The sequence below is a fragment of the Lissotriton helveticus genome (assembly GCF_964261635.1).
Source record: "Lissotriton helveticus chromosome 1_1 unlocalized genomic scaffold, aLisHel1.1 SUPER_1_unloc_38, whole genome shotgun sequence".
NCBI classification, from domain to species: domain Eukaryota; kingdom Metazoa; phylum Chordata; class Amphibia; order Caudata; family Salamandridae; genus Lissotriton; species Lissotriton helveticus.
Window position 1 is genome coordinate 454,214 of NW_027611679.1, and position 14,907 is coordinate 469,120.

Sequence of the window (14,907 nt, forward strand, 5' to 3'; positions counted from 1 at the left end):
GTGGTGATGTTAGACATTACTTTGTAATAGGATTTAAGTGAGGGGGTGACTTTAATACCGGCCTCTGCTGGTTTCACCACCTTATTTTTCCCCCGACTTTTAATATTTTTCGCGCTTAAATACTCTTCAGAGGTTTTCTGTTTTGCTTTCCCCCTCTTTGAATGTTCCCTTACTTCCAAAATAGGGGGTGAAACTCGTGGGGGGTAAACAGGTTTTTCCTTATCTCCAATAAACACTGTCCTGGCTCTCAGCGTATATCTGTTTATTTTTATAGTGTTTTGATTCTCCTCTTGGCCAGTACTTTCCCTTCCTCCTTTACCGCCCGTACCCTTGTCTCCTCTCCCCTCAACTTCCATGCAGCTTACCGGGGTGTCGAGGAAAATGTTAGTGCTATGCTGTGAGCAGCCCGGGAAAGAATCGCCACACGCACTTACATGCGCAAAACCCCCCCCAGGCTTTCTACCAGCCTCCTCGCAACCCTCCTTCCGTGGAGCTGCACACCGGCGAAACCAGCGCTTTGAACTACTTGCGGTTTCTGCCGATGCCAATGCTGATGCCTCCCACGCCGCCTCTGCGTCGAAGATGCTGCCGTTGGCTCTGCCTCCACTGACCCGGAACGCCAACAGGGCGAAGTCGCGCCTCTTCCTCTGCTTGGCCGCCTCCTCCCACAGCCAGCTCCGGTTCGTCCAGACGCCGTCCTCTCGCCTCAAACGGCACACCGCAGGAAACTCGGGAAACACGCCGGGATCTGGGGGCATATCTCCGACCTCGCCACTTCCTCGCTGCTGCTGCTCGGTACGTTCCGAAAATTAGATTTAGATTTAGAGTTTAAAGATCACTCGCAAAAAGCAATGGGTCTACCAATCTACATTTTTTTTTTTTTAAACATTACAGCAGAAACGCTCACTACCCCATGGAGGAGAGGCGGCTACGGCCGTTCACCTAGCGGCCGCCATGATCCTCTCTCTCATCCCCTCACTTCTGTTCTCAACATCGCAATTGAGTGAGACCGTAGCTGGCAGGTCTCGACCCTGACAGATCCTCTTGACAAAAATATTTGGTCCAAAGTTCCATAATTATTTACAATAATTAGTAAACACGTTTTGGTGATTTGTGCAGTTTAAAAAAATATTTTTAGATTTCAAAACTCCACACTTCGAAACATTTTGGAGAAAAGTGTCCATGTTATCCTATAGAGGGAAAACAGGTTAACGGTTTTCAGGTAAGTAATTGACTGTGGGAGTTAGGGTTCTGGGGTCAGGCTCAGGGGGTCTCCCAGGGTCAGTGATGCACTGTTGTTGCACCCTCAATGGCACTAGGACGGCCGGTTGCAGAGTGAGGCCCAATGTTATCCTATGGAGGATAGGGGGCTTCGTTTGGTGGCGGCTGGCAAGCAGGCCACAGGATTTTTGGAGCAAAGCTCGTAGGGATTAGCTCAGGGCAAGTTCGGGACCAAAGGTGCACCCTCAGCGGCACTAGGGCGGCCGGGCGCAGGGGCTGTTTTGAGGTCGGGTGCCCTGTTGATTTCAATGGAGATTCTCCAGGACAAAGAAACACTGCATGCTTGTGGGCAAGGATCTTCCAGGAGCGACCACCACTTCTAGTGGTAAGTTGGGATCTTGAAGGTTGGTTAGGCACCGCTGGGTTGGGCACACAAGGCTTGAAAGTGAAGGCAGGCGGGTCCTCTGGGGTTTGTGAGGCTGCTGGCTGCTGGAAAGGCCGGGGTTTCACAGGAGCAGGTTCAAGGGGAGAAAGGCCTGTAGGGCTGGGGCCAAGTCAGTGGGCATCGTCCTCCTATCTCTGCACGGCTTCTCGTCCTTCTTATCTTCTTTTCTTGTTGCTGGATCTGAGGAAGGAAGGTTCAGGCTGTCAATAAATACTAAATTTAGGGGCGTTATAGGTAGGTAAAGGGCAGGGACCAATGGGTCCCTTCCCTGGGGTGGGTACACCCCCAATTCTGTCACAATTCAGTGGGAGGGGGGCAGGAGCCTGTCCCTGGTTGGCTGGGTCCCCCCATCCTCAAGATGGTTGTGCTTCACCTCGCCTCCCCCACCTTAGGGGTGGAGTTGGCAGAGGTGGGCACACCTCTCTTCTGCACTTGTTTTTCCCGCCAGTTCTCCCGCCCAAAGTGGGGGGGTAGAACCAGTGGGGACCCATTGCTGAAAGCGGCAAATGGTCTGGAGAGTCTGACAAAGGTGGCATGCCTTTGAAGCTTCCCCTTCGCGAACCCTGCCTATCCTGGGGAGGAGGCTTGGCACCTCTTCCCAGGATGTGCATTGTTTCAGGCCCCCGAGAGCAGCAAGCTCTCGACCCAAGCGTCCAGAAACATGTCTGGTGATGGCAGCCTAAGCAGCCACTCAGTCAGGTCCCTAGGAGTTGGTTGAGTTTCAGGGGGCATCTCTAAGATGCCCTCTGTTGTACATTTTACATTAAATACCACACTGGCATCAGTGTGGGTTTAATGTGCTGAGAAGTTTGATATCAAACTTCCCAGTCTTCAGTGTAGCCATTATGGTGCTGTGGAGTTCGTAATGACAAGCTCCCAGCACCATATATTCTTAATGGCAGCACTGCACTTACGATGCCCAGGAATAGACTTGGGCACTGTAGGGATATAGGGCTCATGCACCTGTACACTCACCACTGGCATAGGGCACCCAGCTAGAGGGGTGCTGATGTATGCCCGGGCAGTGGCTTGTGGGCATGGCACACAAGGATGTGTGCCATGTCGACTCTTCACTTTGTTCTGCACCAAGTTACTGCAACTGAAACCCTCTGTTCGAGGCATATGAGCTGCAGAATTCACACTCTGTGCATAGATCGCCATCTGGTGTTGGGTTTGGATGCTTGCACCTTGTTGTCTTTGAAGAAGTCTTTTGTAGTCACGAGATAGGTGACCCCTCCCTTGGACGATAGTGTGCATGGGCATCGACTCCATCCTCAGATTGTTTTCTTCCGCCATCGTGTTCGGATGTAACTTCTGCGCTCCGGTTCGGCAATATATCTCCAAACCTTTTCGACGCGCAAACCATCATAAAATTAGACGGTATTGTTTCTCGATCGCGTGACCTTCGACACGCTCCTCAAATATCCCATTCCGGGCCGCTGGGCCTAGCGACGCCATTCAGGCCTACGGCTCATGGAAAGGACTCCACACAGTGACCACCGCAAGGTCTGTAATCTGGGTCTCTCGACAGAGCACAACGAGAATAATTGCCAGGACTGCGCCTCCTTGTGATCCAAAAATACCATCCGTGATCGCCGCGCCCGACGACACATCATGGCGCAGCAAGCAGCTCTGGTACCGGTGGACATCTTTGATGAAGGCCCGATATCCCGGAGGAAGATTCTGAGGAACTGGAAATCGTGTCCGAAGCAGACGACTCGGACTCAGACCACCCCATCCTTCCAGATCAACGAGTGAGTACCACTGCCGCAACCCCAACCCCACCTGCAAAAAAGAAGGCCCTGGTCAAGACTTCGCCTGTTGGCCCCAGCCGTGACCGAAAACAATGTTCAGAAGCCCCACCCCCGGGCTCGGTTCCAAAGACCAAGGACACGCCTTCAGGCAGCTCGTGACCGAGGAAGCCGCATGTAAGTGTCCCACAGGCTCCATCAACACCGAAGTCTGGAGCACAGCCTACTCCCAGAAAGAAATCAGCATCGACCACCCGGCGCCGAAAGAAAAGTCATCTGATCCGAACACATTCGGAACCGAAAAAGATTTCCGCCTCCACATCGAAGCCGAAGGATCCAAAAACATCTTCCAAGGCTCCGGAGCAGAAATCCAAACCTAGCTTGGACCCGAAAAGATCGTCACCGAAAGCATCTACCGAAGAGGAAGAACTTTTTCTACCGGATCCTATCGATCCAAATAAAAAAACACTCCACATAGACCCTAAAACCGGACATGTGTCTACTGTTCCACACAAGAAGAGGAAACTGGATACACAAGGCATTCCTGCAGTGCCTGTTAAGAAAAAAAACTGTCCTATCTCTCCTCCACACTCTCCTATACTTCCACCAAACTCACGATTACCACAGGTCGATGATGATTTAGGGGATGGGGGAGGCAACAATGACCCGTTTACAGACCCTGATACCAACACAGACGTACCACAGGACGACTGGGACGATTATGACGACCCGTCGACCCTCCAGACCTCCCTGATCCACAGGCATACCCAACAAAGCCATCTCCCCTAGATGACAATATTGGTTTTAGTCAGTTGGTAAATAGGGCAGCTAACATACCAAGGTGTTTCAATGCATTCAGACACTTTAGAGCAGTCACTAAAGAATGTACAAACCCTGCCAATGTTAAAAGGTGTCATTAAACATGCCCCTGACATATTTAAAGACCCTGTTAGGGCTAGAATTCTCAATCTGAGAATTGACAAAATATATAAACTTCTCAATGATCCCGCCTATATCAAAAGTCAACTCCCTTAAGATTCCCTGGTGGTAGCTAACGCTAGAAAACGGGCTAATTCTCAGACCTCTGGTGAGGCACCACCTCCGGACAAGAAGTATAAATTATTAGATGCTTCCGGCAAACGAGTTGCTGCTCAAGCAGCTAATCCCTGGTGGATAGCCAACACACAAGCATTACTTGCTAGGTATGATTGGGCTCACTATGACCAACTAGAAACCCTATTGCAACATTTACCAGATCAATACAAGACCAAGGCCAATGATCTCATCCAAGAGGGTAAATTAATAACCAATGCATCAATCAAGTGTGCCCTTGATGCAGCAGAGACCGCCTCTAGGGCATTTAACACTAGCGTGTTACTCAGACAACATGCTTGGTTGAGGATAGTTGTTTGTACCTCCTGTTTGAAGCCAGAAATGTGCAACCAGGTGTTCAATCAGCAACGACTTTTTGGACCGGCTGTAGATACCACTCTGGAAAAAATTAAAAAGGACACGAAGACTGCTAAGTCCATGGGAGCATTACAGTCTCCATCCACATGTGGTTCCTTTCACCGCTCCTTCTACAGAGGATAATCCAAGAACATTGGTACAGACACTACTTCCTCTACATACAAAAACACCACACAAACATCTCCCAGTAGGGGATATTTTAGAGGTGGATACAGGGAAAGTAACAACAAAGGGAGAGGTCGAGGTAACAACAACACTCGCACCTCCTCCGCCAGTAAGCAGTGACTTCCCTCCACTCCCTCCAGCCCATTCCACTCGGGTCAGAGGGAGACTATCACAGTTCCTACCTTTCTGGAATTCCATTACTATGGACAAGTGGCTAAGACATATTATCCAGTATGGTTACTACCTGGAACTTCATGCTACTCCCCTCAACTTACCACCCAAACAGCGTCCAATGTCCGGGGAACATCTAACACTCCTCAAACAAGAAGTTCTTTCACTGCTTCAAAAGCACGCAATAGAACCAGTTCCCATACAACACCTGTATTTCCTAATCCCCAAAAAAGACGGGACTCTAAGACCAATACTAGACCTCAGAACTCTCAATTTCTACATTCAATCAGATAGTTTTCACATGATCACTCTTCCGCAGATCCTTCCACTGCTTCAAAGAGGAGACTTCCTTGCCACACTAGATCTCAAGGACTCCTACTTCCAAATTCCCATTCAGCCTGCTCACAGGAAATACCTAAGATTCACAGTGGACGGCCAGCATTATCAGTTCAAGGTCCATCCATTTGGGGTGACCACAGCACTCAGGGTATTCACAAAGTGCCTTGCAGTAGTAGCAGCGCACTTAAGAAGGCGGCAAATCCACGCATTTCCATACCTGGATGACTGGCTCTTAAAAGCCAAGTCATACGTCAGTGTGTTCATCACACTTATCCAATGATCCAGCTATTACACGACTTAGGGATCACACTAAACTAGACCAAGTCACACCTTCAACCCTCCTACGTACATCAGTATCTAGGAGCTACAATAGACACTTGCAAAGCTCTAGCATACCCCAATCCAGCCAGGATAGCCAGCATGCAAACCCTCATCACCAAGTTTCAGCCTCAACACTCTCTCTAAGCACAAGTGTTTATGAAACTAATAGGGATGATGGCCTCTTGCATTTTCATCGTACCTCACGAAAGACTTCAGATGCGCCCTTTGCAAGCATGTTTGGCATGACAGTGGAATCAGGCTCAGGGACAACTTACAGATCTGATGTTGGTAGACAACCAAACACATCGCTCTCTGCAGTGGTGGAACACAAAAAACCTTTCCAAAGGACGGCCGTTCCTAGAGCCAGTTTCACAAATAGTGCTAACAACAGACACATCACTCACCAGCTGGGAAGCCCATCTCCTAAATCACACAATTCAGGGCAAGTGAACCACTCAACAAAAAGCGCTCCACATCAATCACCTAGAACCACTGGCAATATTTCTAGTTCCAAGTACATCTTCTCAACAAGGCTGCCTTAGTCCGGATGGACAATATGACAGCAATGTACTACATACAAAAGCAAGGAGGAACACATTCTTTGCAGCTGTCTCACCTAGCGCAAAGTATATGGAGATGGGCCTGTTGTAAAGAAGATTCTTGACACAAGGAGAAGGTAAGAACAACCTTTATTCTGTCACCCACTCTCCGGACTGCCTGGAGAAGCTCAACATTCTAAAGCAGACTCCAGTGGAACACACCAACAGGTAAGGGTCCTGAGGGGGTCGTCGGAATGTATCACTAAGAATACATAACCTAGTAAGCATATTATAAGCAGATTACAACACATCTACCTTCGCTACTAAAGGGAAAAAAGGAAGGGGGGGGACGGCAGGGGGGGAAGGGAAAGACTGGTGAGGTATCATCGAAAACAGGGGGTAAGGAGCATATTACAATGTCGCAGAAGGGTACCTATGCACCAACTATAAGAATATAATGCATTAAACATGGACCTGAGGAAGGAAAGGTAAATGGGTTACACATGCATTTACAAAACTGCAAATTTGTACATATGTCATGTCGCCGGCCCAATTACCACAGTGCGCGTGCCCCATGGTGCCGAGCACAAAGGAAATTTACGCACCAAAAGAACGGAGTTGCCTGTACTCCTGGTCTTACAGCTAAACAGAAGATGACCTACCAATCCTTAGAACACAAACTTGGGAGTCTGTTCCTCTTCATTGTGTACCACCTTTACCTGATTCATCTCCCCTTCTTTGCACACTCTAGCAAAGTGGCCCTTTTTATTGCACTTAATGCAGGTGGAATTTCGTCGTTGCAATGAACGCTGTTTGCAAGGTGATTGCTGCTCCAGCATCTGAAACACTTCAACCCTTCCGTAACGCTGATAGGTTTCTCACCTTTGATATCCTTAGACCAGATCTTGAGAACTTTCCCATCTCTATAATCCTCTAGATCAATACTCTGAATTTTGTTCACCCCACTCACAGGTTCCTTAGGTAGATTAATTTCCAGAATACACTTCGCAGTGTGTTCGATGGACTGAGCCGTAGCAATGGCCTCTCTCAATGAGGGATTTTTAGCAAGCAATTTCTCTTTTATTCGCGGGTCGTGTGTGCACCTCACCAGCTGATCTCTAATAAGTGAGTCATTCAAATCTCCAAATTCGCATAACTGAGTAAGACCCCGGAGTGCGGCTACGTAATTTGTGACTGACTCATGCTTACCCTGCACTCTTGAGAAAAACTCTAGGACCACATTAACTTTGTCCCCGAAGTGGGTCTCAAGTTTCAACATGGTAATCCTAAACACGTCTAAATCCAACTCATCATCCTCTAATTCGGGATTAGGAAGGGTGTCATAAATTTTCCTTCCCTGAACTCCCAGATTATGGAGTAACACATGCTGTTACGCAACGCCAATTTTTTTCCCCCCTATAGCAATGAGGTAGGAGTCAAATAGGTTGACCCAGTCTTTCCAGTGAATCTCTGGATTCCCAATTTCATTTAAAAAGTAGGGGGAGGGGTTCATGGATGAAGCTGCCATGAGACCGGACTACCTTGCTTTACTACGATTACCTTGAAGCAGGGGGCCGGGAAGTGTAGATGTAACTGGGTTCAGGAATCTCACACAAGTTACTTCGAAATAAGCCTTAATAAATGTTATGTTATGTTAAATTAAATTTATTAAGCGCACGTACGCCCATAGGCTTCATGGCGCTGTGGAAAACTGGCACAACATAACATGTAACAGAAAAAAAGGAAACGGGATTAACTAAGGGTAAGCTTGCTTGAAGAGCCAAGTTTTAAAAGCCTGTCTAAAGGCTAACAGATCTTCATGGAGCCTTAACGGCAATGGCAAAGAGTTCCACAGGGAGGGGGCCAAAAAATGGAAAGATCCACCTCCTTGGCGTTGTTTCCTGATTCGCGGCACCACTAACAGGTTCTTTTGACCTGAGCGGAGAGCGCGAGAGGGAGTGTAACTAACAAGCAGGCTGCTAATAAATCCGGGACCCTTACCTTGTAGAGCCCTGAAGATAATGCATCCTGCTTTAAAAGCTGCTCTCTGCGCTACTGGCAACCAGTGGAGACTGGCCAGTCCTGGTCTAATGGACTGCCACTTAGGGATCTTGCAGATCAATCTGGCCGCTTGGTTTTGGACCAGTTGAAGTCTCTTGAGCTGCCCCGCTGGAAGACCCAAGTACAGACTGTTGGAATAGTCCAGACGGGACAACACAAGAGCGATAATGACCTGAATCAGAGCAGGGTGGGTTAAAAGGTGGGCGATCTTCTTAATCTTGCGAAGTTGAAAGAAACTTGCAGATACCACAGTCCCTACCTGATTTTTGAGCGATAGATCTTCATTAAAAGAAATTCCAAGGCTCTTAACTGTTTGGGACTTAGCCGGGGGGTCACCCATTTCTGGAGGCCAGAAATGTGGTCCCCAGTACAGTGCACTCTTCCCAGGCAAAATCAATTCAGTTTTGCCTGGGTTGAGTTTTAAGTGATTTAGGCCCATCCATCTCTGAATGTGAACCATGGTCTCCCGAAATTCGGTGACCGCGCCAGGTGTGTCTAAACAGAAGATCAATTGCAGATCATCTGCGTAGTTAAAAATTAAGGCTCTGAACTTTTTTAATGAGAATAGCAAGGGTCGTAAATACAAATTAAATAAAAGTGGGGACAGAGACGAGCCCTGAGGGACTCCACATTCATTTTTGATTTTAGGGGCTGTAAAGGTTCCTAATCTCACTGCCTGGGTGCGTTCCGAGATAAATGACTTCAGCCATCTAAGTGCCGAGCCTCTCAGGCCAGCCTGTTCGACACGGTCGACCAAGATAGTATGGTCGACCGTGTCGAATGCGGCCGACAGGTCAAGAAGTACCAGTGCTTGGGGAATGTCCTTGTCTGCATTGCATCTTAGTACATTCTGGACCGCCAGTGTCACCATCTCGGTTGAGTGCCCCGGTCGAAACCCAGCTTGATTAAACTCCAGGTATCCAGTAGATTCAATGAAGTGAGAGAGACAACTAGCAACATGTGCCTCCAGGATTTTGGAAAGGAATGGCAACAAGGATATCGGACGATAGTTAGAAGGATCAAGAGGATCAAGACCGGGTTTTTTGATCAGGGGAATCAATAGAGCATGTTTGAACCCTGCGGGGACCTTTCCCTGGTCAAGAGAGTCGTTGAGCAAAGGGAGGATCCCATGAGGAATAGAGTGCCCAATCTCTGCGAAAATGTGGGGTGGGCAAATGTCATCGGGTGAACCAGACTTGACCCGTGCCAAGAGAGTGGAAAAGATTTTAGGGTCTATGGCAGGAAGGGTATCTAATGTAATAGGGTTATTAAAAATATCATCCAAAGGGGACGATTTAGGAGAGCTAGCAATGTTGCGTTTTATAGTTACAATCTTTTCTCTGAAAAATTCATTCAGAGAGTTACACAACTTCTGGGTAGGAACTATTGAGAGAGCTGTCCTGTCATCGTCACAGAGCTCATTGACTATATTAAAAACAACTTTAGTTTTGTTTGAAGAAGTTAACATTTTTTGGGAGAAGTAGTTGGATTTATGTTGGAGCAAGATTTTTTGGTACTCCTTTCTTGCGGTACAGTACACTATCCTGGCTTGAGAGGAGAACCTTGTCTCCATTTCCGTTCCTTCTGTCGGACCCCCAGTTTAAGTTCTTTCAGTTCTTGGGAGAACCATTTGTGAGCTTCATTCCCTCTGATATTAGGGACCAGTACCAGGGGGGCTGAGAGGTCAGCTGCGTTGAGTAGCCAGTTAGACAGCGCTCTCTCACTGGTGTCCAGGTCATCGTACGGTGGTGGTACGGTTTTACTTAAAACGTCAATAAATCCTGGAAGGTCCATGGTTTTCCACTTGCGGAATTCTTTGCTCTTGCATGGCTTGGATCTGACATTTCCACGTGTTTCTAGTGTAAAATAGATAGTAAAATGGTCCGACCATATACAAGGGCTGATAACTGGGTCGGATAAAGATAAATTATGCGTCCAAATCTGGTCCAAGCTGTGGCCTTTCTGGTGAGTAGGTACATTAATTTGCTGATTTAGATTGAGATCTGTAAGCAGGTCTTTCAGTTCAGCAGCTTGAGTGTCTATGTCTGTGCTGTCGAACCAGTAATTTAGGTCCCCAATGAGGATGATTTTAGAGTGGCTGACTACGTATGAAGCCAGCTGCTCCGCCAGGAGAGATGGATAATTGGCCATATATTGGGGAGGCCGGTAAATAAGAACCAAAATAAGGGACCCACTTTCAGTGTCAAGGTTAATCACTAGGTTCTCGGTATCCGGAAGAGTCAAGGAAGGTAATTCCCTGACATGGAGAGATTTCAGAATTATAGCTGCTACTCCACCTCCCGCCCTCCCAGGTGTACGGTTGGCTGTCAAGATATAATATTCTGCGGGCAGTGCAACAAGTACATCGGGGAGGGAGTGAAGGGTTAGCCAGGTTTCAGCTAATAAGAAAATGTCGGGTTTTACCTCCTCCAAGAAAAGAAAAATGTCTATTTGGTTTTTAACCAGGGACCGAGTATTGAGGTAGTAACAGCGTAAACTGTGCTTTGCCGTAGATGCAGATTGAGGCTCAGGAAGGGGTTGAATTAAAGCCTGGGCATGAGGCACAGAGGTGGGGAAAGAGGAAAGACCCAAACGTTGAATGCAAGTCAATGTACGTGGGGCAAGAGAGTGCTTGCAGGAACCCTGGAGAGTGTAATAATAAAGGTACCTGCACTGCGGTACAATGTGTTCACAAGGTGCTATAATGCTGGAAAATGGCACTCAAGAGGTCCCAAGGCTATGAAAATGTACAGAGGAACAACAAGTCTGACAAAAGGACACCGAGTGCTCACAATGGGGAAAGACTCTACTGCACTGCAGAAAGTACCTAATGTACCGGGTTTTCACTACTACCTCCTTATACTTGCACTAGTCACAATGCACCGTATCACTTACCACATAGTTTGTAAAGTGCCACAGGACGCACAAACCTCCACCCGAGTGGAAAAATACCTGCAGGAAAGTAACAGGAGAAAACTGAATACAGGGTACAATAATGTACCTAGTAAATATGGTAAAATACAACAGCAAAAATGTAACCACAGGAAGTCTCTTTGATTTCAGGTAAGGGAGAGGGAACAGGGGTGAGCTACAGGAGGACTATGGGCTGCAACAAGGAAAGGTGGTTATATAGCAAGCAAACTTCTCAAGGGGGGGGGTTATTCATCCGAGGGCTTAAAAGGTTATGGGGACCAAATATGTATGGGAGACGTGACAGTCTTGTGGCAGTCTTGCATCGAAAATAGGCAGTCCCCAATATCACCAAACACAGTCTAAACGAGGCCCAAATAGGACTGGGAGACGTAGCAGTCTTGCGGCAGTCTTACTTGAAACAAGCAGTCCCCAATGCCTCCTTCTTCCACAGGAATAGTATCGCAGGTCACAATTAACCGCTCTCTCAATCCCCGGTTACCACTCATAGAAGCTTCAGCAATTGAATTACTGCCCGAACAGGAAGCATACTGAGGAGAAATGTACGGCGGCCCTGAAGGAGCTGGAGCGCCGGAACTCGCGCCTCCTCCGCACTTACAGGGCTTCCTGGCAGGATTTACCTGCAACGCAGCTGCGCAGGCCCAACAAACACACGAGACCAGGAGAACAGTGTCTCAGAACGGCGCCTGCCCATCGCTGACAGGAAATCCCCTTCAGACTTGAAGCGCTGGCGGAAAAGGAAACTGACGAGGTTGCTCTGAGGCGAATGAAGAGCGCCTCTCGGCTGACAGGATGACTGCCATGCTGCCCCCGCCCAGGGTGGTTCCACGCGCTGCTGGACTGGAACTGGCTGGACACTCTGAGGAGAGCTGATCTCGGCGCTCAGCAGGCAGTAGTGCAGCGTGGGGCAGTGGTGTAGGCAGGGCCCTAGGCGTAGGAAACCGAGGGGATTCCTCGGTGGATGAGTGGGACTGCAGCACTGAGGAACGCGGGCCAGGGCACTTAGAGAACAGAGGGCTAGAAACGGCGCCTCTACTTGAAATGGCGAGAATCACCACCCCCAGTCACTGCCTCCTTCACCCCAAAGCGTGGAACAACGCAGGCGGTCCTGGTGCAGGAAGGGGCTTGACACTCTGCATGGAATCTGCAGCCTTCACCCCGGACACAGGGGCTTCAAGGTTCACAGGACTGACCGACCAACTCCCACGTAGTGCCAGCGGAGCCAAGGATTTGTGTACCTCCAGGGATGCAGTCTCTGACACAGCAAGGACCACACCACACGCCACACCCACCTTCCGCTTGAGTCCTCACCGCCCGCTTGCTTTGGCACAAAATAAACGAGGCACTGTCATCAGGGACACAAGTGTGTCTCCACACCAGGAAACTTCCTGAGTATACTTTCAATGGCACATCAGATTCACCTGGAACTTGCAGCAAACGGAGAGAGCACAGAAAGGGGAGGTGACAGGGTGGCCCCCTACGCCAATTTCATCGCCAGTGTTGTAAAGAAGATTCTTGACACCAGGAGAAGGTAAGAACAACCTTTATTCTGTCACCCACTCTCCGGACTGCCTGGAGAAGCTCAACATTCTAAAGCAGACTCTAGTGGAACACACCAACAGGTAAGGGTCCAGAGGGGGTCGTCGGAATGTACCACTAAGAATACATAACCTAGTAAGTAGATTACAACAGGGCCATTACACAAAACATATATCTCCTAGCAGAACATCTTCCAGGAGTAAACAATCAGATAGCTGATCTGTTAAGTCGTCAGACTTCAACCTTTCTTCCAAATGTGGGGCCAACCAGACATAGATCTGTTCGCCACACACTCAGAACGCAAAATGCCACACCTTCGCTGCCAGGTTCCCAAACCCATTGTCCAAGGGCAATGCAATATGGATGAACTGGCCAGGGAGATTTGCATACGCTTTTCCGCCACTCCCACTCATCCCACTAGTAGTACGCAAGCTCATACATTAGTCTCTCAAGATGATCCTGGTTGCTCCAACATGGGCACGGCAACCATGGTTCACAACACTCCTCGAACTCTCAATAGTTCCACACCAACAACTACATCTGTCCCCAAAACTGCTGACGCAGAACCATGGAGAGATAAGGCACCCAGATCCAGCACAACTGAATCTAGCAATCTGGCTCCTGAAATCTTAGAGTTCGGTTACCTGAACCTCCCACGGACTGTATGAATATTATTAAAGAAGCCAGACGCCCCACTACTAGAGCTTGCTATGCAGCTAAATGGAAAAAATGTGTCATTTACTACAATAACAACAAAATTGACCCATTAGATGCTTCAATTCAGAACATTATTTGCTATTTACTACATCTACAAAGATGAAATCTTGCATACTCCTCAATCAGATTACATCTAGCTGCTCTTGCAGCCTACTTACAAAACAGGCAACATTTGTCATTGTTTAGGGTACCTGCTATCAACGCCTTCATGGAAGGCCTTAAAAGAATAATTCCAACCAGACTGCCACCATCTCCAGTGTGGAACCTAAACAATGTTCTTACTAGGCTCATGGGTCCCCCGTTTAAGCCTTTACACAAATACGAATTACGATTCCTTACATGGAAAGTAGCTTTCCTTGTCGCAATCACCTCTCTCAGGAGAGTAAGTGAGATTCCGGCTTTAACCGTACAAGAACCATTTTTACAAATACATTGCAACAAAGTGGTTCTTAGAACAAACCCAACAGTTCTTCCAAAGGTGATTTCTCAGTTCCATCTTCTTAATCAATCAGTAGAGTTACCAGTATTTTTCCAAAACCCTGATTCTGTAGCAGAAAGAGGTCTTCACACGCTTGATGTCAAAAGAGCTTTACTTTATTACATAAACAGGACTAAAGACTTTAGGAAAACAAAACAACCGTTTGTGGCTTTCTCACCACCTCATAAAGGCAACCCAATTTTCAATTCTGAAATTGCCAGGTGGATAGTAAAATGCATTCAAATATGCTATCAGAAACTATCTTCATTATCATGGTATTTTAGTCTCTGGGGGCATTTAAGTGGGGTGACGCTCCTTCCCTCCAATGGAGGAGCCGCCCGCAGAGACACAGGAAAGACAGGCAATAATCAGGCAATAATAAACAATAATGACCATCGCAAAACAACAGTATCAAGAGAGCTAAAGCAAGAACTTGTTCATCAGTAGCACTTTCTGTTTTTTATTTTAAGATGCAGGTTCAGAGTTAATTTGGATTTCAGATGGTAGCGAATTTCAGAGTCTCTGGGCAATGCCGGAGAAGGCTAAGTTTTCTTCTTGAATTTCTGCGGTTTCAACAGTGAAGACAACATGTTTGTGCAATGTACATCAGGTGTTGGAGTGTGTGGCTTTTTGTGTCATGCAGGCAATTGAAAATGTTTTTCTTGCCTCGTGAGGGAGCCAGTTTAGTGATTTCTAATAAGGTGTGATGTGGTTATTACATTTGAATCCAGTAATAAGCCTTGCGGTTGAGTTAATGGA

At 47.7% G+C, this 14,907-nt stretch overlaps 1 protein-coding gene across 1 annotated transcript in view; it reads left to right on the forward strand.

Annotated features, from left to right (window-relative positions):
- LOC144805981 (uncharacterized) overlaps positions 1–14,907 on the forward strand; it is a 955,295-nt gene that overhangs the window by 372,306 nt on the left and 568,082 nt on the right.